Raw genomic sequence first — 27,263 nt, forward strand, 5'->3', positions numbered from 1 at the left:
TATAGTAGGAATCAATTGGTGATGATGAATAGAATAATTTTGATTTATAAAATATGCAGTTCAATCTATGCATTTGACACTTTCAATGTAGAATACGTTTATACTATTGAAGTGAGTGATTCTTAAACTGTTTATGTGTATCTACACAGAAGCTTGCCAAAATTCCCTATTTCTGAGCCTCCCTTCGAACTGATTCAGTAAACCAGAGCAGAGCTCATGAAATTCCATTTTAAATGGGCTTAGCACATTCCATTGTGGGCACCAAATAATAGAATAAAAATACTGAAAAAAACAGTCCTGGTATATTTACTCCTAAAATGACACAAAATATATACCAACACCAAAAAAACAACAGCCCAGTATTGGTCCCACATTCTTCTCGACCTACTGCCACACTCCTTTGTTCCTCTACACAGAAAAACAAAAATATTCTCAACAGAGTTTTGACCAAGGTTGATCTAATTTCTTGCATTCATTCATGTAAACTAATTCCAGTGTGAATTCTGACTTTACTATTGAAACTCTCTAGTCACCTAATCACTACTTGTTATATTGCTTGAAACCAACTGACATCATCTTATACAACCTCTCCCAAGACTTTTTTTTTAAATTAAGGTATCATTGATATATAATCTTACCAAGGTTTCACATGAGCAACATTGCAGCTTCAATATTCACCCATATTATCAAGTACCCAGCCCCCCACCATATTACAACCACTATTCATCAGCATAGTGAGATGCTATAGAGTCATTGCTTGTCTTCTCCATGCTATGCTGCCTACCTTGTGACCTACCTATACCATGTGTGCTAACTATAAAGCCCATTAATTCCCTTCTCCATCTCTCCACACCCACTCTCCCCAACCCCTTCTCTACGGTAACTGCTAGCCCCTTCTTGGAGTATGTGAGTCTGTTGCTGTTCTGTTCCTTCAGTTTTGCTTTGTTGTTATATTCCACAAATTAGTGAAATCATTTGGTACATGTCTTTTTCCACCTGGCTTATTTCACTGAGCATAATACCCTCTAGCTCCATCCATGTTGTAAATGGTAGGATTTGTTTTCTTCTTATGGCTGAATAATACTCCATTGTGTATATGTATCACATCTTCTTTATCCATTCATCTACTGATGGACACTTAGGGTTCTTCAATATCTTGGCTATTTGTAAACAGTGCTTCAATAAACATAGGGGTGCATATGTCTTTTTGAATCAGGGATCTTATTTTCTTTGGGTAAATTCCTAGGAGTGGAATTCCTGGGTCACCTTAGAGCCCCAGGAGGAGGATGCTGGCCTGGCAGAGGTCAGAGGAAGAAGCAGGCACGAGGACTGGGATTCCAGGGAGCTGACTGCTCAACCGGGGGAGCCACCATGTCCTGCCCAGCAAGCCAGGTCCACATCTTCCAAGTGGGAGCCATCCCTTCTGACACCTGCAAACAGCCCACATGTGGAGAAGGGGCTCCCTAGGCCCCAGACCCCAAGGGAAGGGCACCTCAGCAGGCCCCTCCATGTGTCTCAGCTCCCTGGGGCCACATACACTTCCACATCATGGGGCATAGTTCCTCCTGCTAAAGGGGTCAGCGGAACACGGGAGCCTCTGCCAATGCAACTGTGTGACCTCTTCACAACTGGTGAGGACTTAGATGTCAACCTTGAATGGAACTAGGGTGTCACCAATGCAGATTAGTTATGTGAACCCTTCACCACTGGGCCTGAGCCCCTGAAAGGGGGGCTCCCCAAGTCGCCTGTCAGTAGTAGGACTGAGGATGATTTATGGACTACAGGAACCACCAGTAATAAACTTGACTGTCAGACAGCAAAAAAAAAAAAAAACGGTATTTCTATTTTTAGATTTTTAAGGAATCTCCATATTGCTTTCCAAAATGGTTGAACTAATTTACATTCCCACCAGCAGTATAGGAGGGTAGCCCATTCTCCACATCTTCAGCAGCAACTGTTGTTCCTAGTCTTTTCGATGTGAGCCATCCTAACTGGTGTGAGGTAATATCTTATTGTGGTTTTAATTTGCATTTCCCTGATAATCAGCGAGGTGGAGCATCTTTCCATGCACCTGTTGACCATCTGAATCTCTTCTTTGGACAATAGTCTGTTCATATCTTCCACCCATTTTTTAATAGGGTTATTTGCTTTTAGGGTGTTGAGGCATGTGAGTTCTTCAGATATTTTGGATGTTAACCCCTTTTTGGATATGTCATTTACAAATATATTCTCCCATACTGTAGGATGCCTTTTCGTACTACTGATGGTGTCCTTTGCTGAACAGAACCTTTTTAGTTTGATGTAGTCCCATTTGTTCATTTTTGCTTATGATTCCCTTGCCTGAAAAAATGCATTCAGGAAAAAGCTGCTCATGTTTATATTCAAGAGATTTTTGCCTATGTTTTCTTCTAAGAGTTTTATCATTTCATGAATTACATTCAAGTCTTCGATCCATTTCGAGTTTATTTTTGTGTATGGAATTAGACAATAATACAGTTTCATTCCCTTACATGTAGCTGTCCAGTTTTGCCAATACCAGTTGTTGAAGAGGCTGTCTTTTCCCCATTGTATATCCATGGTTCTTTTATCATATATTAATTGACCATTTATGCTTGGGTTTATATCTGGGCTTTCTATTCTGTTCTATTGATCTATGGGTCTGTTCTTGTGCCAGTGCCAAATTGTTTTGATTACTGTGGCTTTGTACTAGAGCTGGAAGTGGGAAAGCATAATCTCCCCAGCTTATTATTATTCTTCCTTCTCAGGATTGCTTTGGCAATTCGGGGTCTTTTGTGGTTCCATATGAATTTTAGAACTATTTGTTCTAGTTTGTTGAAGAGTGCTATTGGTATTTTGATAGGAATTGCATTGAATCTGTGGATTGCTTTAGACAGGATGGCCATTTTGACAATATTAATTTTTCCTATACATGAGCATGGTATGTATTTTCATTTATGGTGTCTTCTTTAATTTCTATCATGAGTGTCTTATAGTTTTCAGCATATAGGTCTTTCATGTCCTTGGTTAAATTTATTCCTATGTATTTTTTTTGATGCAATTGTAAATGGAATTTTTTTCTGATTTCTCTTTCTGCTAGTTAACCATTAGTACATACAAATATAAAAGATTTTTGGGTATTAATTTTATATCCTGCAACTTTGATGAATTCAGTTATTAGTTCTATTAGTTTTGAAGTGAATTCCTTAGGGATTTTTATGTACAATATCATGTCATCTGCACAGTGACCATTTAACTTCTTCCTTACCAATCTGGATGCCTTTTATTTTTTTATGTTGTCTGATTTCTATAGCTAGGATCTCCAGTACTATGATGAATAAAAGTGGAGAAAGTGGGCATCCTTGCCTTGTTCCTGATCTTAGAGGAAAAACTGTGAACTTTCATAGTTAAGTATGATGTTGGCTGTGGGTTTGTCATATATGGCCTTTAATGTTAAGGTACTTGTCTTCTATACCCATTTTGTTGACAGTTTTTATATGAATGGATGCTGAACTTTGTCAAAAGCTTTTTCAGCATCTATGGAGATGATCATGTGGATTTTGTCCTTCTTTTTGTTGATGTGGTGGATGATGTTGATTGATTTTTGAATACTGTACCATCCTTGCATTCCTGGAATGAATCCTACTTGATCATGATGGATGACCTTTTTGATGTATTTTTGAATTTGGTTTGCTAATATTTTGTTGAGTATTTTTGCATCTATGTTCATCAGGGACATTGGCCTTTAATTTTTTTGTTTCATAGTGTATGCCTCGTTTTGGTATTAGAGTGATGCTGGCATCACAGAATGAGTTTATAAGTATTCTCTCCTCTTCCACTTTTTGGGAAACTTTAAGGAGGATGGTATTAGGTTTTCTCTAAATATCTAATAAAATTCAGCAGTGAGGCCATCTGGTATGGGAGTTTTTTTCTTAGGCAGTTTTTTTATTACCAATTCAATTTCTGGTAATTGGTTCATTCTGATTTTCTGTTTCTTCCTTGGTCAGTCTTGGAGGTTGTATTTTTCTAGAGAGTTGTCCATTTCTTCTAGGTTATCCAATTTTCTAGCATATAATTCTTGGTATTTTCATGATGTCCATAGTGACTTTTCCTCTCATTTCTGATTCTGTTTATGTGTGTATACTTTTTTTCTTGATAAGTCTAGCTAAGGGTTTACCTATTTTATTTTCTCCAAGAACCAGCTCCTAGTTTTATTGCTTCTTTCTATTATTTTATTCTTCTCAATTTTATTTATTTTGGCTCTGATCTTTATTATGTCCCTCCTCCTACTGACTTTGGGCCTCATTTGTTCTTCTCTTCCTACTTTCATTAGTTGTGAGTTTAGACTGTTCATTTGGGATTGTTCTTCTTTCTTGACATAAACCTGTACTGCAGTATACTTTCCTCATAGAACTGCCTTTCCTGCATCCCACATGTTTTGGGTTGTTGAGCTGCTGTTTTCATTTGTCTCCTTATATTGTTTGATCTCTGTTTTAACTTAGTCATTGATTCATTGACTGTTTAGGAGCATGTTATTAAGCTTCCATGTGTTTGTGGGCTTTTTTTTTCTTTGCCTACTTTATTTCTAGTTTCATACCTTTGTGGTATGAGAAGCTAGTTGGTACAATTTCAATCTTTTTGAATTTGCTGAGGCACTTTTTGTGGCCTAGTATGTGATTTATTCTGGAAAACATTTCATCTACACTTGAGAAGAATGTGTATCCTGCTGCTTTTGGGTGGAGTGTTCTGTAGATGTCGTTAGGTCCATCTGTTCTAATGCATTGTTCATTTCTTCTGCCTGCTTATTTTCTGTCTGGTTGATCTGTCTTTTGGAATGAGTGTAGTGTTGAAGTCTCCCAAAATGAATGCACTGCATTCTATTACCCCATTCAATTCTGTTAGTACCTGTTTCACATATTTGGGTGCTCCTATATTGGGTGCATAGGTATTTATGATGGTCATATTCTCTTGTTGAATTGACTGCTTTATCATTATGTAATGACCTTTGTTTTGAAATTTATTTTGTCTGATACAAGTACTGTAAGTCCTGTTTTTTTCTCCATATTAGTTGCATGAAATATCTTTTTCCATCCCTTTGCTTTAACCTGTGTATGTTTTTGGGTTTGAAGTGGCTCTCTTGTAGGCAGCATATAGATGGGTCTTGTTTTTTAATCCATTCTGTAACTCTGTCTTTTGATTGGTACATTCAGTCCATTTACATTTAGGGTGATTATCAATAGATATGTATTTATTGTCTTTACAGGCTTTATATTTATGGTTACCAAAGGTTGAAGGGCAGCTTCCTTATTATCCATCAGTCTAACTTAACTTCCTTATTATGCTATTTCAAACAGAATCTAAAGGATCTTTTTTTTAATGCCTTGTTCTTCTTCCTCCTCTACTCTTTATATACTAGGTGTCACATTCTGCATTCTGTGTATCCCTTGACTGACTTTGTGGGTAGGTGATTTAATTTTACATTTGCTTAGTAACTAATTGGTCTACTTTACTGTGATTTTCTCTGGTGACCGCTCTTCAGTCTTAGGAACACTTCCATATAGAGCAGAGCATTCTGTAGAGACAGTTTGTGGGAGGTGAATTCCCTCAACTTTTGCTTATCTGGAAATTGTTTAACCCGTACTTCAAATTTAAATGATAATGTTTCAGAGTAGAGCATTCTTGGTTGGAGGCCCTTCTCTTTCATGGCTTTAAATATATCATCCCACTTCCTTCTGGCCTGTAAGGTTTCTGCTGAGAAGTCCAATGATAACTGATGGGATTTCCTTTGTATGTGATCTGTTTTCTCTCTCTAGCTGCTTTTAATATTCTGTCCATGTCCTTGATCTTCACCATTTTAATTATATGTCTTGGTTTCATCTTCCAAGGGTCCCTTGTGTTATGAGATCTGTGCAATTCCATGACTTGAGAGACTATTTCCTTCCCCAGATTGGGGAAGTTTTCAGCAATTCTTTCCTCAAAGAGACTTTCTAGCCCTTTTTCTCTCTTCTTCTTCTTCTTCTGGTATCCCTACAATGCAAATAGTGTTCTATTTGGGTTGGCTTCACTGTTCTCTTATTATTCTTTCATTCTGAGAGATTCTTTTTCTCCCTGTGTCTCAGCTTCATTTTCCTGTTCTCTGATTTCTTTTTCATTTACTGTCTCCTCTACCTCATTTAATCTACTTTTAAATCCCTCCATTTTATGTTTCATTTCAGATACCGTATTTTTCAAAATTTCGATCTCTTGAAGCCCTCCCTGCGATCTTGAATATTTTTCTGTAACACTGTGAGGATGTTTATGATTTTTATTTTGAAATCTTAGCAAGAAGATTGGTGATTTGTTTCATTTAGACCTCTTTCTTACATCTGCTGAATTTTTGTTTGTACAAAATTTTTTTGCCATTTCATTTTTCTAGTGATTCTTATGGAATAACTTTGCATAGACAGCACCCTCTAGAGCACAGAATTCTGCTTTACTCTCTCAAGCTGCCAATCATGTAAAGCAATGGCAGAGGTCACAGGTGAGCAGCACCAGCACAGACCTGGAAGAAAGAGCTCTTTTCTGCTTCCGGGCTGCAGTGCCTGCCTCCACTGCCAGGTCTAGTGGGCTGAACATGCAGGGAGGAGCCTCTTGGTTACAGCCCTGTAGCTGCCATAAGCAGGGCTGCCGTCCAGCTGGCCTGGCATGATGGCAGGTGCAGCAGGTGTGCAGGCCAGTGCCTGCTGGGAAGGAGTGGCAGGCTACATCACAGTGGGGGGCCTCAGGGTTGTATTGCCAGCCATGAGGATGGTGCATCTGAAGCTCCTGAGAGTTCCTAACCTGCTGGGCTATGTGTGCCAGGACAATTTTGTCCATCTGTCCTTTCCTAAGCAGCAAATTCTGTGTAATCTTTGCTCCTTTAACACCCCTCTCACTGTTGGGAAGTGTTTCAAAGTGCCTGCCTTTCTTTTGTCCCAGAGCAGATGGTTGTGCATACCTATTCTCCACAAGCAACTGGAATCTCAATCTCTCCAAGTATTCTGCCTGTCTTTGCTTTCCAGACCCACTCGTCTCCAGAACACCACGTAATGTGGGTTCGTGCTCCCAGAGGAGATCTCCAGGGGTGGGTGTTTAGCAATCCTGAGCTTCTACTCCTCCCTTCTGTTTCTCTTCCTCCTGCCTGTGAGTTGGGGTCAGGGGTTAGGTCCCAGCAGATCACAGCTTTGTTACTTTATCCTGTTCTGTGAGGTGTTCCCTTTTCCCCACATATAGCAGTCTATTCTGCAGTCTTCAGGTTGCTCTTTCAGTATTAGTTCTATTTGCTGTATTTTCATGTTTTATGTGGTTTTTGGGAGGAGGTTTCTGCCTAACTTCTCACATTGCCATCTTTTTTTTCCCCAAGACTTTTAATAGTTGTGATCACTCCCTACTTTCAGAAACACTTTTCTCTGCTTGTTTTGGGGAAACAATGTTACATTTCCCTCTTATTTCCCCCATCAGACTATTTATTCCTTGTCTTATTTTCCTGGTCACTTCCTATATTTTATGTATAAATGATACTCTTCTTTCATTTTCTATATGCCATTTATGAAAATGAACTATCTTTGCAACTACAATATGAAAGCAAAGCTTATTCTTATATGTTATATACAACAAAATATAGAAGTGTGTATAAATGGTTATTTAATAAGTATATTAGTGAATGCTATGCATACGTTTACAATATTCTCATGAATATATCCAGTACTAAAGAGTTCTTTATAATTGTTCTTTCCTTAAAGAGTCACTTATGTCTTATGGACATAAATCAAGTCACCTACATCTTTTAGACATATCTTAGTATAATTTTCTGAGTGTATCATTGGATCTCTGAAGCTTCTAAAGTTCACAGATGTGCATGAGAACCTTCAAAAAGGAAATGTATGGTGGTGGGACAAATTTAGGTTTTGCCATCAGAAAGACCTGTTGTATTCATAGTTCCTCAAATTTCTTGATACATAAAACCAGAGAAATAACCTGGCTGCACTGAATCTGATTATCAGTAGCTAAAAAATGGACACTACAGTAACTAGCTAGGATGCTGTCAATAACAGAGGTAATATTTGCAAAGAAAGCATTCAGCACATGAGATGTCAAAAGTCAATCACTGTTAATACCATTCATCATTCATCACTGGTGTTTTAAAGAAAAGTTAAGGTAGCAATTAGCTAGGTCACTAGGGGCAGGAACAAGATGGCAACCAGACATGAATCCATCCAGTGATCTTTTAAATATACCACAGGTTCTAAGGCACGCCCAGTCCATCTAGAGGTAATCATACTGTCATTGGGAGTACTATAAATTATCTTCTTTTCTGAGGGCCTACTCAATGTCTGTGCACCCACTCACTTTCTCTGTAGCCTTGAACAAGAAAATAAACCTCCTTTTAGTCTTATTTCCTCATATGTAAAATCAAGTTAATAGCCATGTTGTGGTGAAGATTAAATTATTCAATTCATGTAAAGTGGTTAGTATAGTATTTGGAAAATACTGTATGCTCAACAAATGTTAGCTAATATTCTCCTTGTTCTTATTATGTGCTGGGTCCTATACCATGTGCCTTATGTATACTGTCATTAATTCTCACAGATGTTCTGTGGAAAAGTAATTTTTTCCCCATTTCAAGATGAGAAAATTGAGGCATAAAGAGGCTGAGTGTTTTACTCAGGGGCATATAGCTAATCAATGACAGAGCTGAGGTTTGAAAGGATATGTATTATTTTTTTCTATTTATCTGTACTATCAGCCTGTGCTAATAAATTGTCTAGATAACTTGTTGCTATTATGAATGTCACTATTCAGAGCCCTTTAGAGCAATTTTTTTTAACTTTTGTGATCATATATATCTTTTTTAGTATTTGAAAAAATATATATCCATTCTTGAGGTTTAGGAAATATTAAGTGAAGATGCTGCCTCATTCCATCTTCATTTTCACACACAACCACAGCTTATAAACTTGGCGTTGTGATTCCATTTTGCTGAAGAGGACCTGAGACAGATGAATTAAGTGACTTTCCCAAAGTTACATGGTAGTTACAAATGAAAATATCTGTAAAAGCTAGTTTAATTTCTTATTATCAAACACTTTACAAACTCTGTCCATACATTAACTCGTGTCATATTTTAATGAACCTGTCAAAGGATGATTGACACTTTACAGAGGAAAAGCTAGGGTATAAGGTACTATATATCTCGCTCATCATCACACATCAGTTACATGACAGAATCAAGACTCAAATCTGAGTTTGTCTAATTTAAATGCCCTTGCTTTTACAGTTTTATAATACTGCTTCCTGCTTAAGTCTGTGAATAAGTGTTCAGATATGACTCAGAAGGTCATGCAGTCTACCCCAAAGATGAGCTAATTCTTGCTTGGAAAATTTTAGGGACTGATACTAACCTCCAGCCTCCTGAGTCATAAACTAACTTCAGTATGGTCCCCACAGAAAGTCTGATTTAGAACACCTCTCCCTCTTAATGGACCTTCCAAGAGTCAATTGTATATGGCCTGCCAAGTACTTAAATGAATTAACTTGCTAGGTGAAGTTATTTTCTAATGTCAAGGTGTTCTGGAGGAGGAAATGAGGTAGAAAATGATAATGCTTAACCCTTGCATAAAATCTGTCACAGTGACATTAGACTCTATCTTAGAGCAATGTTTCAAAGATATGGGTTTAGAGATTAAGCAAAATATTGCCACTTACTGTTCTTTCCATGGAAAATAAAGGTGATAGATAAGTTTTGTTTCTAAGGGCAAAGGAGAGAAATATAAGAAGAGAGAGAAAATACTTCACTGTCATATTTAAGCATACCAGAATGAATCTTTTCAAAGAGGAAACTTCTTAAATTTGAGAATGCAGGTACCGAAAGGCTGGTTGCAATCTCAAGACATTTAGTGAGGCCATTAATTTACTATTTCATAATTCCTTATTGACTAAATCATTGTATAAATTTGTTAGGCACCATAAGTATAAAAAGTATATACTCTAATGGGATTTTATTAGCTCAAATGCTTGAGCAATGGTGGCCTCTCTATAAGTGTTTTATTTCCTTTTGTACAAAAGAGAAGTAGTTGTTCAGATAGATATACATCAAAATGGTAAATTGCAGTCTCTTTCTTTAGGAACCTTTTCTCTAACTTCTCTGTGTATCCCACCTCAATTTCTATTAAATCAATTCCACTTTCTCTGAAGCAGAGTTTGCTAAAAGCACTCAGGGAAGAATCAACTTGTAAAATGAAGGGAGCCATTCATTACTTTCAAGTGTAAGTACAAATAGCATTGAGAGAATGCACTAAATTAGGGGTAAAAAGTGAACCCACACATGGCTAAAGCTCATCTTCACATTAGCAAAACAATTTTTCTTTTGCAGGAAGGGGGGGTATCAGTATTTCTTTCCCAAGTGTAATGAAACATGTACATCCAACTAGACTTTAAAATATATCCAAGGAAGGGAATCTTAGAAAATCAGTATGATATATGTCATAAGAATATCTACATGTTACGTGAAGGTAAGTAAACAAAAGGCAAAAATGTTAAAGTGGAAGTCAAAACTCATAGAGGTGTCTTTTTTGAAGCAAATTCATCATATACTACAAAGGCATTATAAGGAAATTGCACGTATAGAGCAATTTTCAGCAAGTTCTTACAGGAAGTGGGAGAGCACACTTTTTGAGTGTGTCATGAATCCACAGAACATATTTCTGTGCCCAAATCCTGAAGAATTAAGAAGAGAAATATTCCCTTGTTCTTCCCCTTTCCAATGCTGTTCCAACTTAGTTGCCTCTAGGTTAGGGCAGGACCCAGATATGCCGGCTGTATGACACATGCCAGCAATTTTTGGGCTACAGCCATGACAATCACATCACCTGCTTGACCCTCCAATGGCTCCAGGCTCTGGTAGTGGCACAGTTCTATATACTAGCTGGAACTGCAACTCTAGTCCTTGCCTCTCAGAAAAATACATCACGATATGAAGATCGGTTGGTATTTTTGTAGAGATAGCATTAGGTTTACTGCAATCATTTTCATTTTTAAAAAATCAGTTTATTAGAAAAAACAAATTATTTTCAACATGATTATTTTCAGGAACCTATTTTCAAAAAATTTGTTGAAACTGTTTTCTACACACTCTTTTGATGGATGCCAACAATTACAGGTTAGCCCCAAAGTTAACTATTATTCACCTGTTTGTTAACTATCTGAGGCTGTTATTCAAAGTCTTTAATGACTGAAAGTTTAAATATTTTTCTCTTCCAGTCCTCAGTTTTACAGTGAATAAATAGAAATCCTTCTTTGGTCCACAATTTCATCCTATTTTACAACCTGTGGCTATGAAGCTCTCAAGTATAGAAAGGATTTATTTCTTTAATAGCTAATGTACTATTTATGGCCTTTCATTCACTGTTCAAATGTGAAAATACTGGATTTAAGATAAACTCAGTTACAAGGCTAGCTTTGACAAGACTAATAGTATGTTCTGAGAAGAACGTATGCAAAATATAAAAATGATACTTTCATTGTTATCAGTCTTTTGGTTGCTGTGTTTTATTTTTAACAGACATCTTTTTTAAAAGATCCGAAAATGTAACACTTAGGGAAGAAATAAAACTTACGGTTCAGGAAAAAGTAGATTATTTATAACTGAAAGTCTTTGTAATTATCTTTTGATCTAGATTAATTACATTTATTTCAAAACTATTTACTAGTCCTTTCCAGTTGCTTTTATTTGTGGAAGTATTGATTTACATGTTTGTCACATAGCACATTTATTCTTCACCAGTAAAAACAATAAGCATGAGACTGAGATTAAATATTCTATTAATTTTTCAATTAAAGCTTATGTCTGTCAAGATAAACATTTCTTAAAAACTTTTGAAACAAAACTTAAAATATTTCCAACCAATCCACACAGGCTAATGTTTCCAGTTCTAACACTCCTTTCAAAATGAATTTTCAACTCTGCTCTTCATTTACATTTGCCTACTAAGCCACAGGTTCCCAGATGGTGTTTCCTTCATGTACATCTCTACCACAGAAATTTCATGCCCTTTAAAGCTGGACAAGATGTACATCTCAATCCTATCCAATCCTTTCTTCATGAATGAATAACTCAGGACACAGGGTATCACTACAGCACTGCGCTTACCACTTATTAGTAGAGAGGACTTGTAGTTCTTCAACCCATGTGTTAATCTTCTCTAATTTCACAGTGTTAATGCCGAGAAGTAATTCCATAAGAAACACTGTATGGACAATAAGCCTTTCTTGAGTTAGCAGTTGGGTATAGGCATATATATATATATATATATGTATTGATTTGTAAGTGGAAAAAATGAATGTATGAATGAATGAGCAAAGATATCTGGATTTAAGCAGAGAAGGAACATTGCATTTGCACAGAGAACAGAAATACTCTTCTAAAAGCAGCATTTAAAGAGAGGCCCTATCTACTTTGCCGTGAAATATCTTAACTGAAATTAGATTTCTATCCCAATAACAACTGTCTCTTTGGTTCTTTAAAATGTCAAATCAAATTTCCCAGAAGGTGTTTGTGTGTTTCCTTTGTGCCAGAGCACTTTTCCTTCTATGCCCTCTTGATTTTGGTATATTTACTTAATTCTAAGTATCTAACCTTGTAGTCTAATCTCCACATGGTATCTTAGCTGTTAACTGTATTAACCGATTTTTGATAAGTATCTTGCTCGATGAACAATTCCCACTCTTCAGTTTGATAGAAATGAAGCATTTTTCTACTAAAACAAAAAGATCTGATATATAATCTTATTTTTGGTCAAGTCTCAACTTAATCTAAAGCATAACTCAGACCAGTGCTGGTTTTCAATAGAGGTAAAAATTAAAACGCACAGTTTTTTAAAAAAGAAAATGCCATTCTTTAAAAATTCTCACTTTCTTGCTACCATGATGGAAATAAATAAATGTCATTCAAATGCAAAAACAAGTTTAATACTGGTTTAATACATACAACTTTTGAATCTGAAAAAGCCAGGGTCAAGTTCAAGTTCAACAGACTCTGTGTGTGACCTCAATCAAGTTACTTGACTTCAGTTCATCAATGTGTAAGACAGTTTAATTTTTTTCAAAGTGTTGTGAAAATCAAGTGAAAAAACGAAGCCCATTCCTTGCCAGGGAATTAATGACTATGCAAACTATTTTTATTGTTTGCCAAAAACCACAGTTAAATTGTAAATATATTAATGGGAGAATTAACATATTAGTAATCAGAAACACAATAAACCATATCCATTTATTATTTTTCAGTCTCATAGCAAAGACCCTGGTGTGGAATCAGGACTGTTGATTTTTGATGGTCTGCATGAGGGTCAGGAAAGTAGGAAAGACAAATAGGCCCCATGGTCACTTCACGTTAGATCCTGTCAGGAGACTCCCATGAAGTCTCCAGAGACTGAAAGGGTGATAGGTTTCAAAAATTTCACCTGCATAATAATGCAATTTGGTGAAGGCAGACCAACCTGAACATAGTTACTCCTTTATATATCCCAAAAGATTATTATCAAGGTAAAACTTTGTTGAATAGTAGAAAGAGGAAATCTAAGACTATTAATAATCTAAGATTATTATCAAGGGTAGAAAAAGAGAAGAGATATCCTATAGAAACATGATTCTAACAGAAAGGGGACAGACACGCTATAAAAATGTGAGTCTTGCCCCATTACTTAAGGGCTAAATTCAATGTAAATTCAATAATGTTACTGGGTAAGACACACTTTAAATATTTGTCCAAGGGTTAGTATGTACTTAAAAGTATAGTAGCATTTTTTTATCTGTATGGCTTCTTTACTCATATGCTTTTTTTAAAGAAGGTGTATATAAGATGCATTACATAACTGATATTCCACAAGATATTCCACTTCAGACTGATGCTGTGTATTAAATGGAGACAATCTCAATTACTAATTGATTGTATAAAAACTCAGAGGACCCTTGAAGGAGTATAAGAATTGCCTTTTCTTCTTAGGAAAAAACTCAGTATGACTGTGGAATACTTTTTGCTAGGTCTATATCAAATTCATACATCAAATGACACTAAAACAATGTATATTCTAAAACCGAAGGCTGTGTATAAAGGCAGGTTTTACGTATTCAATTCATTATTTTTTCCAAGGTTGGACCACCACAAATATGCCTTTGATGACAACATTCCTTCAGTGCTCCCTATGCAGCCACACTCCCTAGCTGGGAACTGACTAGCTAATTCAGCTTGCTTCTCATCTATTTTTTGAAACTGTTTACCTCTATTTCTGCAGAGAAAAGCTCTGGAATACATTGGTTTGTGTTATTCATTTAGTCTTGAAGATGATCTATCTGCCTTTATTAGAGTCTCTCGGACTCTTCCTGGACCGCCTGACTCTTCTGTAACATCATCCCTGCCTTTCTTTCTTCCCCACCTCTCTCTCTCAATCTCCTCCTTCCCTTCAGGCATCACTCATTCACTTTTTGATGAAATATCTCATACACAAAAAACTATAGAAAATAATTTGTGCATTATTCATCATACATGTTGTAAACCAAACATTCTTATAAATATCATGGAAGCCCTCCACTAATCCCTCCTCCCTCTCACTTACCCAAAGGTCACTACAGTTCTGAATTTATTTCAGAGCATGAAGAAAAATTCTTGCCCTGTGTTGGCTCTGGCATACTGGACACTGGCATGAGCAGCCCCCAAACCCTGCTGTGGATGGCCTTCTGCTATGAGCCCTTTCACGGCATTGCTGGGCTGCACCTGGCCACTTGTGAGGTCAGAGGGCAGGAAGGTTATAAAAGCCTGGACATTTCCACTTGATGAGGAATGACTTTGAAGGATCATTCCACCTGTGGAGCAATTTGTGAGGACGGCCTCACAGTTTAGCTTCACCTTCATCCCAATTTCTCAGTGTTGGACTCAGGCCCTTTATTTCCATGTTGGATGAAAGTACCAAGGAGAGGCATTATGCTTCATTCCTTTCATGTCACCCTTTGGTTATGATCCTTTAGTTTTTATTGTAATGCTTTAGAGCCATGCAGTCCAATAGCTACATGTTGTTACTGACCACTTGAAATATGCTGTGAGCACATATGAAAAAGAATGCAAAACACCTTTTATGGTTTCTTAAAATTTTGACAATTTGACAATAATATTTTTTATTGAGTTAAATAAAATGTATTATTATATTCATTTCATCTGTTTCTCACCAGGTTTTTTAAAATATGGCTACTAGAAAGTTTAATATTGAAGAAATCTTATTTGTTGAATTTCTTTTTGTGTGTGAATGGGTGCAAAACTTTCATCAGATGCTTTTTCTGCATCTGTGAGATGCTTTTATTTCCTTGCATTAATGAATTAATGTGGTGAGTTACATTGACAGATTTTTCTAAGGGTCAGTCAGCTATTCTTGAGCTCGAGAGATTCAACCCAACCTAATCATATATTTTTAAAAAATGTAACACAGGATTGGTTTGCTAATATTTCATTAGGACTAATGACTCTGCTAATTGATGCCACTGACATGTAACTTTCTTTTTCATTCTGTCTTTGTCAGGTGTCAGTGGATGACACTAGCCCAGTAATATGAGAAGTGAGTCTGATGAATTTGATAGACTTTTTTTTTCTCAAGATTCAATGTCTTAGTCATAGGACCATTAATAGTTTTCAATTTACTTGTATCAGTTTTGTTAATCTCAACTCTTATCTTTATTATTTATTTTCTCCTACACTCTTTGAAAGAATCTCTTACGTTTTGGAGAACTTCTTAATCTAAAAACAGCCCATTTCTTATTTTCTAGTATATGCATCTTTGCTAGAATTTTTCTCTCATTAACACCTTATATGAATACCAATTAAACTTTCAAATTCTTTTGTTTTTAATTGTACTTTCTGATATGTGTTACCAGATCTTCTTTGACACATTTTGCTATGTATTTAAAATTCTAATCATATGAGATATCTTCAATTAACTATTTACTACTTGTAATAATAGCATTATGGTTAAAGAATGTGGTAAATATTCTATTATGTGCCTAAATTATGGAACTTGACAAATGCTCTCTGGCCTTATTGGTTGTTGTCTTAATATTTTAGTAAAATATTTTTTTAACTCCCAGAGTTAGTTATTCTTTTATTTATTATTATCTTAAGTCAGTGTTTACCTATATTGTCTCATATTTTTTATTGGTAATATGGTTTTATTAGTTTAATCACATTCATGTTTATAGGCATGATTGGAGAATTCTATCATATTAATTTCTAAAAGGACTAATCCTGTTTTTTTTCCCACTGACTTTTACTCAGGCTATATATTTTCACCTCCTGTTTCTATAATTTTGGATGGAGGCTCTTGCTTGCTGGGTCTTTGTCTCTGGGATTCCTCTGTGCCCTGTACTGAGACCCTCTCACTGGACAGGTATCTGTGTTAGCTTATGTCTGCTGTCCTGTAGGTTACATATTTTTATACTAATTGCTCTGCTGAAAATTCCTTGGAGTACTCAGGTACTATAAATTCCAACTCCACAGTCAACCCTGGAGTAATACATTTTTGAGAGGGGTATTATATTTCATATCATCTTTTGCACCTGGAGCAGGACAGACAAGTTTTCTGCTTTCTCCCTGTCGAGCTAGCAGATTTTTTTTTTTTTTAGGAACTAGGTTCATTATTTCACACCATTATATCTAGCAACCAGTTACAATTCCCTTCCCTCCCTAAAAGCCTTTCCCCTCATCCTCACTCTGAGAAGCTTCGAATCTTCAAACATCCTGAAAACAGCCAAATGGAGAGAGACACTTTAACACTGTTTTTACAGCTTCCTTTTCATTTTTGTCCTTTGGAGATGGTCCTTATTTTTGTGCCAGCTCATTTAATCCCTTAAAGGGTTGTTTATTATACTTTATCCAACATCTTTCAGTTATTTTATTACAGTACGTAGCCTGCCCTTTGGACAAACCTTGCTTTGCTGATTCTCATTCCATCCACTATTCTTACTCCTCTGTAAACACCAGAGCCATAGCACTGTTTTTCTAAAGGTTTCCAATTCGGCTCCTAGGATAGTTAATCCTTTGTGCCCCACTGGCTAGGCCAGAGTACCCAGCCATTGGTCAAACATCTGGTCGTCGCTGTGAAGATATTTTTACATGAGATTACCATTTACATCAGTGGACTTTGAGCAAATAGATTATTCTCCAAGGTGCAGATGGACTTCATCCAATCAGTAGAAGATCTTAAGAAAAACACTGATGTCCCCTGAAGAGGAGGGCACTGTGCCAGCTGACTGCCTTTGGACTCAGATGGCAACATCGGCTTTTCTCTGGGTCTTCCGTCTGATGGCCTGCCCTGAAGAGTTGAGATTTGCGAACCTGCACAATCAGTCATGTGAGCCAATTACTTAAAATCAATCTATTTTTCTATCTCTGTTTCTCCAGAGACTTTCTCTACTTCTGACTAACACAGCTCCACTTGGCATTCAGCTTTCCTCTCTTGCATTCGTAAGACCCTAGAATGAGAGTGGAAGGTCCCTATGCCCTCCACGACTCTTCTGCCTAACATTTCCTATCGCAGGGTCATAAAACTCCAAAGCCCATGAACCAAACCAATGTTCAAGCCAGTTGTCTCAATTCCACCTCCCCAATTCTCACACAATATTCTATACTTTCCAGTCTGCTTCATCTCTCACTTTTGCTGACTTTCTCCACTGTAACTGGCCTAAGCCTTTTTTAATAGATGTTATTTAAAAAAAGGTCTTATAAGGACATTAATTGTTAAGCAGTGGGAGTGGTAAACTCAGTTTTATTTGATATGCCTAATATCAGATAGAATTATCCAAACGCAAAAATATAGTAAAAAAAAAATCTGATTTGGATAATTGGCAGGTAATCTACAAAAACACTGGTATTTTTTATATAGAAAAAACATTTTCTGTTTCTGTTGGGATATTTCACAACACTGTTTTACAGCCCCTTTTAATTCCCTTTTTTTATGAATGATCTTATTTGTATTTAAAGGCAATTTCATTTATAGTTTTTAAATTAATTGTTAATAAAAATAGATTCCAATACAGGTTTAGGTGTCCTTGTTGTGTCCGATTCTTTTATGATAATTATAATACATAAATGTTATTTTAACTTAGTTTTTTAGGTGCAACTCTATTATAAGCCACCAAATGTTGACTCTATTTGTGTCTCAGTGTGTGATATTTGACAGCTATTTTCACTACAACTATTTCAGTGGCATAGAAATAATTATTAGAGAGATGAAGTTTTTAGTTAATAATTTAACTTGCTTTCTTGCCTGTCCTTAAAAAAACTTAAATTCTCACCAGCGATTCTTATGTACCAAATGGTGTTTATATCAGGTTGTATATATGGTTACTATTAACAAGCTACGGTGGTTAACTTGTATTTCCCAATATATATTCAGGGGCTGAATATTTCAAGTTAGATTACTCATGACTTAAGAGTAATTAAAAATCTTTTACATTTCCAGCTGGTCATCCAAGATTGTCTCATCTTCAATGCTGGTTTCTTAAATAAAAGGTAAATGCTAGAACAGTTTGGGTTAACTATCTTTTATAAAATCTGACAATTGTTTAGAGAAACCTACTTCTTTCCTTGGCTCAAGTCAAACTCCGTTTAAATTGTTTAAGTAACTGATGTGCAGAGATAAATGTGGAAAGACCATTAAACAAACTAGCTGTTTCTTTACAATGTAAAGAGATGAAACATCAGGCCTTATTTATTTGCAAAACCTTACTATACCAGCAAATAACTTGTCTTCCAACTGTTTTTTTTAAGTTGCATAAGAAAGAATTCTAATTTCTGTTCCAAGCAATACCCAGTATATAGGGACCACCACCCCCATCTATTTGCACAAAGATTTTAAAAGAAAGAAAGAAAAACTTCCAGACAAAATCGTTCTCTGCATCCTCGAAGCATCTTAACACTAAAAGCCATGGTGGTTCCATCAATGTAAAGTTAAGGTAGGACAGCACTTCTCAATCCATATGGCTTAATCCATTTTTGTGAATCTGCCAAATATATCAACTTTTTACAGTGTAACCAAGAAAAGGGGAGAAAAGTAAGTACCTTTTATTTGAAAATCAATACCAGGACAGTGGGAGCTCTGTTTTCTCTCACTCTTACTTTGTAACTTGATGAGCTCTAAGAATTTGTCATGTTTTCACTGACTAAACACAGCCCAGAATATGCCTCCTTGTTCTTGAAGGGGTTTGGTGAATAGTGAAGTTTTATTTTGAAAAGTAATTTGGAGATGGCATTTCATGTTTATCAAGTCAAACTAATCTATGAGATATTTGTCTGAGGGCCTTACTGTAAGAGAGACTGCCACACATGAATTTTAATACTACATATATCTCTTTAGGATTATATTAGAGTCATAACATTTTAGAGCAGAAAAGGGGCCATGGTGAATGATTTAATTCAACTCATAAAATTTAAATGAGGAAACTGAGGTCTGGAGAGGCTGAGTTAGGGTTGAGTGGGGCTGTTCAGGGACTGGAGGCCAGTCAGTGGAACAGCTGGGATAACACGTGGCAGTCCTTCTAGAAACCACTCTTGAATGAACAGATGAATGAAATAATGCCCCTGTTCTTGTGCACTGGTTTCTTTTGTTTTCAGGATCCCACAGTGCCTCGTATAGAAATCATTTCCATTTCAGCCTTAATTCTTCAGCAGAGTGTGATTACAACAAACAATGAATCAAAATCTACAACTTGGTTACACTCATAAATTAAGGTTCTAATACATTTTACTTCCACGTGTTACTTTTTAGTATTTTCAATATTTAGTAGCTCCTTGTTAGTGTGTGTTAGAAATACAGGTGTCTTCAGTAGGTACACTGGTTTTGGTAGTCCACATGACCATTCATTTTCAAAGTTCTTCCTTAAAATGTCCTAATTTTGTATCATTCTTTCCAATACAAGATCATATAGAAGGGAAATAAACATTTATATGTATTTTTGAAATTGTTTATCACTTCTATACATACTGCAAATATAACAACTACAGTCCATTAAAAAAAACAAGGAAGAAAAGATGTCTTATTCTGGAAAAGGAAGATCTACATTCAAACACCACATACTGCTATTACTGTTTTAGGAGTTTTCTCAAACATTGATATTTCTCAAACCATCAATATTCCTTATGTTTCACCATTTTTAATTCTTATTTTAAAGGGTCTTGACCAAGATGAGATGCAGAGACGTGTACTACTCCCATTAGCACACATGAATACCATCATGACCACTACTAATATTACTTCTAATGCTACTACCACCATTTACTGAGCTCATACTATAAGCAGGCTCTGGTCTCTTTACATATAATAACATATTTAAGCATCACAGACATGCTATGAAGCAAGTATTATTTCTCTCTACTCTCCAGATGAAGAAGAAATCTGAAGTACAGAGAGGCAAGTAATTTTGCAAAACGTTACACATCTGCTAAGCAGAAAAGTCAGGGTTCAAACTCGGGCGGACTGGCTGCTCTCTTGTCACCGTACTGGTGGGAGTTTGGTCAGCAAAGTAGAACCACTGTGAGTGATACAGCATAAGGAACACATGAGGATGATCAGCCCTTCTATCATGTCAGCTGGTTAAATAGTCTGTAAGGCGTTGCTTTTGCAAATAGTATTAGATCTGAAGTCAGCAGGGCCGAGATCAGAAAGGCACCATGGAAGGGGTGGAGAGCACGGGGAAACGGGCATTCACAGAACACCTGCGGCCGTGCTGCCTCTCACCGCCTTCCTCCTGAAGGTGCGGGTGACCAGCCGCACACGCAGGTGTCTCTCCTTCCCCCGGAGCTGCACACACGTGCTTACTCCAGGCTTTGCAGGATTGAAGGAGGACGTCGGGGAAACGGAACCCACAACATATACATGTGTGTATCTATGCACAGACACAGCGGAGAAGTCACACAGGCACTGACTCACGTGAACGTGCAGGTGGCGTGGCCGCTCCGTCCGCCATCTGCAAGCCGGGGACCCGGGAACCCCCGGGTGGAACCCAGTGCAGGTCCGAAGGCCTGGGAACGCGCGGAGCCGAGGCTGTCGTCCAAGGCCCAAGAAACGGGGAGGGCGGGGGTGGCGGGGTGAGTCCCGGCAGCGTCTGAGGGCCGGAGAGCCAGCAGCGCGGCGCCCGGGGGCGGCAGGTAGAGCCCGGCTCCCCCGGGGCAGCCAGCGCGCCCTCGCCCGCCGCGCGCCCAGCCCCGGGCCTCCGTGGGCAGAGGGGCGTCCGCCCTGCTGACGGCCGTCCTCGTGGCTCAGCCTTTCAGGTCAAAGGCTAACCTCTCCCAGGAACATCCCCACAGTCACACCCAGAGCCATTTACCAGCTATCCGGCCCCCTTGGTTCGGTCCAGTTGACCCAGAAAATTAAGCATCACAGAGGCGTTGCGGAGGCGCCCGGCGGCCGCCACGTGCAGACCAGGCGGGCACAGGCCCGAGAGCGCAGTGGCCCGTGGCAGACGGCCCCAAGCACGCCTCCCTCCAGGGAACGGCATTCTGGGAAATGTAGTCCCCAGTTACGTGGTTCCACCGAGTACCTCGCCCTGTTCGCTGCGCTACCCTTGCCTTAAGAAGACAGACATTAAAATATCAGTAATTTTGTATAGTTTCATGTGAATGGAGGCATATGCTTTTATAACTGCAGTGTTTGTCACACAGGTTTCGATCAAGAAAGGCTATATTTTCCATGCAAGAAAATGAGCTGGATAAGAAAACTGTGTGCCAGAATGAAGATAAATTACTGAAAAGGTAGGAAGATTTTGTGGTGTTGATTTCATAATGTTTCTGAGGCTGGTCTACAAAGAGGAAAATTATCTCTCAAGCTTTGTTAATCAGAATTATGACATCAGCTTTCATTTATATAGAATTGGACACTCATCAGTCATTTTCTGAAATGAAATCTAGTTCTATATGGTGGCTTACATTTAAACAAAACAGAAGATGGGTACCCAGCAAAAGCTTCTGACTGGACACAATTAAAAGTAGTGGATAAAGCATAAAAACAAAGTATGTTTCAGTGCAAAAATAGCCTGGTAAGAAACTGAAGAATACTCAGGTGCCAAGAAATATGAGCAAACCACGAAATAGCCAGAAATACAAGCAATAAAGTAACCATGGGTGAGATTTAGCAGAAAGTAACCCTGAAGTCAGTAAGAGAAGGGATAAGAAGTGTGAATCTTGGCCATTTGTTACTCTTCAGGATAAATGTAGAAATAATCCTTTAATACTTTAAAATGTAATAATGTAATAATTATAATTACATACAAATTGGAGTGATTTCAAAACAGATTAGGCACCACTACATAAATGTTTAGTGAATTGGAAAAGAGAACACAAGAAATTATTTTTAAAAATGCAGCAAGTCAAATAGGTAGAAATTATGAGATAAACTATATTAAAGATAAAATGTAAAAAGAGTTTAAAGTATTTTAGAAGGAATAATAGAGAAAATGGTCATTATCAATATTTAACAGAAATTGATTAAAAGTTTTCTGTAACTAATGAAAGATTCCATCCCAACAAATATATTAGTAATTCTAGAGAACCAACCTTAAGGCTTTGTTAATTTCATTCATTGTTTCTTTTATATTTTGTTCTGTTATTCTTTTAATTATGTTCTTTCATCTACATTCCAACAATTCTTTTCTCCTTCGTGGATCACTCCAGGAACATGCCCAGAATTTAATGAGTCATTTAAGATGCAGCCCTTCTCAATCTTCTACCTTTAGAAGATTCCCTTTTCATTCAAAGTGCTAACCAGACTTTCAAAACCCTGCATAGTCCAGCCTTAGCCTGTTGCCATCTCTCTGACCTCATTCCTTTAACTACTATCTTCCTGGCTTCCTTTACTCAGGCCATCCTGCCTAACTCACTGGTTGGTGAATTCTCCACTTAATTGCTGCCTCAGGACCTTTGCTCTTAATGTTCTCTCTGCCTGAAAACCACTTCCCATCCATAAGCACCTGGAACTATTCTCACTTCCTTCATGTCTCCTAGCTTATTCTGTCTCATAGCACTCATCAACAAATAACATTAAATATTTGGATACTTATTATCAAAAGTTCATCTCCCCTCCTGTTTAATTGTCTCTTCGCATGAATAGGACATTTCTCATTGTATCCAGTGTTGTATTCTTAATGCCCAGGCAATTCTTGGCAATTATGATTCACTTGTATACATATTTAATAAATAAATTAACAACAGACAAATAAAGAAAAGTAATAGGTCTCAAAGGTTTTCAAACTGAAATCATTTTACTAACTGATTTCTCAAAATTGTAGACGACAATTTTCTTCAGTTACATTATATAAAGGCTGAACACAAGGGGAACACAGAGACAAATTAATGGCACTAAGTTTTAGTTTTTATAGTGACCTTTACAGAAGGTAATGGTAAAAATACAGAATGACACTTTTTCATTACCTTGAAGCTACCACTGCTCTGAACAATTTGTACATTAGGATTTATGCTTTTTAAATATCCCATAAATTATAACTGTGGGTGAAAAAAATAGCCTCACTCTCTGTCTTTCAACTTAAATTTTGAGATAATTCCTGTTCTTTTACTTAATGAGTCACTAGGTCTGGATACACAGTTGAACTTAACATTTGCTTGACTGTAGAATTCAAGAATATTGATTTTGGCCTGTGTAATTTGTTCAATCCCTAGTGATTTCAGAGATTACTTAGTTACCATGATGATATCCACTCTTACAGAAAAGAGATCAATAGGGCATTTCGGCCCATGATCCTCAGAGTTGAACTTCTGCCATTTTCCCCAAAGGACACACATATCTGGAACTCATTTGCTCTTCATTACAACAAAGCTAAGGTCCTTGGCCTTCAGGGACCTACTCAATATTAATTTGTTTAGTTAAGCTTTTATCTAACTGACGAGGTGGAAAAGAGAAATTGAATTGGTAGCAAATTCTAATACATATTCATATTGCTATACTACTGAACATATTCATAAATTTCTATTATAGGGTTCCCTTTTATTAGTTAAATTTAATGATGAATACTATTTCCTTAGAATCTGCTGAGAATGTATTTCTTTTTTCTAAAATTATGTTTTTCAGATATCTTGTCCAGATTAACTAATGTAAAACTAGGTTATTAAGCATTCTGCAATTTCATGCATCTAAATATAATATGGTGTATGTTTACTCATTTAACTAGTGGGTTTGAGATTGTTCTCAATATAATGACCATGTTGCCCCCAAAACATAGTGTTATTATATACTTCACTCTATTTAAAAATAAAATTAAGAGTCAAAGGATTATTATTTCAGTATAAAGAAAATATGTGGCCAAACAAGATTTTATTCAAATAACTCTTTATTAGATGTACAGGGAAGTCAATTTAATTATAATTTATCTATTAAGTAAATGGAATTGGAAAAAATGGAATAGATTAAATTTGTGGACTTCACAGGCATAAATGTATTTGAGAGGGTTACTGGAATCTGCAATGTCATAACTCTAGAGAGAAAATTCTACTTGACTGATTCCATTTTTTTTTAAGTTTCATAAATATTTTTTCAAGATACCTCAAAATAAATACTTCCAAGTAAATCTTTATGTGCTTTAAATATTAGAATTAATTTGCAGGGTGAAGCTCTCGATTTCTCTAGTCTATCCGTGATGCTTTGTAGATAATGGCTTTCCCTTGTACTATCTGTTCATTATTACTCAGCTGTCCAAAGAGCTATGCTGCTTCCCCATCTAAGTAAAATCCAGGAAGGAGCCTGGAATTCCCAGAGAAATGATTCCATTTATGATGCCAAAATGCATTGCTTTTTGCTGATGACATGGGATTTCATTCAATCTTACTGAATTATCATTTCCCAGTTATGTTTTCCTTTGATTTTATAGTTAGCCTAGAAACATAATAAGGCCATATTTTTTATTTAACATGAAATTCAAAGGGATGATCTTACAATAAAGCTTTATCAAATCCAGTTAAAGTAAAACCTAAAGGCTTTCTGCTCAGCTATAAAACAAAACAAAACAAAACCAGAAAGAAAAAAAAACAAGCCTTGACGTACATGGGATGGCTATGTAATATTATTATTTTTATTATTTTTTGCCAACTCTTGGCAGAAAAGTCATGCCCAGAATATTGAAAATCTTGCATGGGACTCACATGCACCTAATAAATAATGGCAGAGCAGTGGGCAAGCCTAGTGGTAAACACAACTGAATAATACTTACTTGACTGGGAACATTTGTGTGTCCTTTCTCCCAAGCAGAGTAACTCCTGTGACACAGCGGGCACCATCGCAGTCTCACAATCTGCAGGGCAGCTGAAAGTGACTGACCCGTCCTTTGTTGTGCCTGTATAATACTATGCCTCAGTTAATAACTGAGAATTCGGGTTACAAAGAAGGATGAATTCCTCGGATGTCATTTTCTTTATTGTGGCTAAAGATCTGTGCCCCACGCCCCGCTAGGCTTTCCCTGACTGACCCGTGTTTACCTTCTGCCGGTGCCACTTCCCACTGGGTTATTGATGTCCTTCTCTGCCCAGGAAGCCTGCCCTCTCAATGCGCTCTGTTCGCCCCGCACCGCAGGCACACACACAGGCTTTAGTTGTGCTGTAGGTGTAGGTGACGCTGAGTATCTCAGTTAAACTCTTCTTAGAGAAGCAGCAGAGGCAGACAGACATCTTCTCACACATTCTGCTTGCTCAGATGAGACCTGCGAGCCCGTTCTGCACCCAGGGGAGGCAAAGAGTCATCCATTCTTGGCTACGATCAGGAGCCCTTTTGTGTAACAGGAGATCTGCGGCTGAAGATGTCCCCCAAAGTGGGCAAACCGACTTCAACTCAACAACAGCAGATGAAAACTGAAGTCATTAGTTATTGGTGTTTCCTATCATATATAATGAGAAATACTGCTCTTGGTTTTGTGTAGACTTCATCGAGATTTATCCAACCTGCCTAAAATCACACATCATCCTTTTTGTTTCTCACACACATAAAATGAAATATCATAGTGGAAACTGACTACATGTTTCAGAAAAATTTAGATACCATTACTGAATGCATGAAAACGTTATGTTCTGAAATACAATTATCCATTTTTGTCATTTTCTCTATATTATGCCCCCCACAAACAAGACAGATTTAAGGATAACATAAGAAAGAGTATCTTCAAAATGGAGTTTCCCAGTTTCTGAAATTTTAGTCTTTACCGTACCAGGTTAACATTTACTAGATATATGAATGTTATGCACTACAATGCAAAAATAGAGCCAAAAATACTAATGAAATTTGGAGTTACACAGGTATAGTGAAAATAACGCCACTGATTGTATACAAAGCTGAGTATGAGACTAGTTTTCTGACCAAATATTGATGTCTCTATCTCTTTGGTGTTCAATTTCCTTATCTATAAAATAATTCAATTTAACTCTGTCAATTCTAAAGCCCTGTTTCCCTGTAAAGCATCCAACAAAATGCAACCAAGACAATATTTATAATATTATCAGAAAATAAAACCTAAAATTTAAGTTACTATTAAAAATTCGGAGATGGTTCATCATTTCCCTTCTTACAGGTGTTTCAGTTTCTAGAAATGGTATTCCTGACCAACTGTCGATCTTCTTGTTGATAGTCAAGAGGTGATGTATTTTAAGACTGCAGAAGTTTTATGGTCTGTACACATTAGTTCTGTACTTCATTAAAAATACTTAAGAAATATTTTAAAAAGTAGAGTGTATTCATTGTGAGGTTTATATTTTTATATCAATGGTTAACTCAGACTTGTTCTATAGATACAAAGTGGATAACTGAATTGTGTCCCTTTTATATAACATTGAACAGCTGTGTCAAACACAACCCTCACATGGGACTGTGAATAATTTGGTGACGAGCTTCCTTGATTTCCTGATTTCAACGGAGTTGTGTTAATACGTAGTTAAATTTTCCATCATTAAGACTCAGGAGTTGTGTGTAACTTCTATGTAATGTGTAATATATAACATTTTTCCAAGAAGCCTTTTAAGTGTTTGGGTGTTCATAAAAGGAATCTAATGCCTCTTCAGTCTTTAGAGTTCCATGACAATGTTTATAGAGAGAGGGAATTAAAATAAGATACCATAGTATCATTTCCTTAGAAAGTAAATACTTCAGTTTTTACCAAAAGCTATTATAATCTACCACGATCTACTATAACCCTTGGCACTGGGTTACAGATATATTCTGTAAATA

At 36.9% G+C, this 27,263-nt stretch overlaps 2 long non-coding RNA genes across 3 annotated transcripts in view; one reads left to right on the forward strand and one right to left on the reverse strand.

Moving 5' to 3' along the window:
- Positions 1 to 21,449, reverse strand: part of LOC140843489 (uncharacterized) — a 405,490-nt gene extending 384,041 nt beyond the window's left edge. The window contains exon 1 of the long non-coding RNA XR_012121316.1: positions 20,979 to 21,449. This is a non-coding gene — a long non-coding RNA (uncharacterized lncRNA). The remainder of the gene's footprint in view (positions 1 to 20,978) is intronic.
- LOC118973639 (uncharacterized) lies at positions 17,154 to 26,733 on the forward strand. Of its 2 annotated transcripts, none has more exons than XR_005063096.2 (4): positions 17,154 to 17,402; positions 18,513 to 18,562; positions 21,710 to 21,799; positions 25,743 to 26,733. It is a non-coding gene; the product is annotated as an uncharacterized lncRNA (long non-coding RNA). The 2 variants fall into 2 exon arrangements; XR_005063097.2 differs by having other exon boundaries at positions 26,611 to 26,733.
- The last annotated feature ends 530 nt before the right edge of the window (positions 26,734 to 27,263 follow it).

Source organism: Manis javanica, chromosome 9 (genome assembly GCF_040802235.1).
Source record: "Manis javanica isolate MJ-LG chromosome 9, MJ_LKY, whole genome shotgun sequence".
NCBI classification, from domain to species: Eukaryota; Metazoa; Chordata; class Mammalia; order Pholidota; family Manidae; genus Manis; species Manis javanica.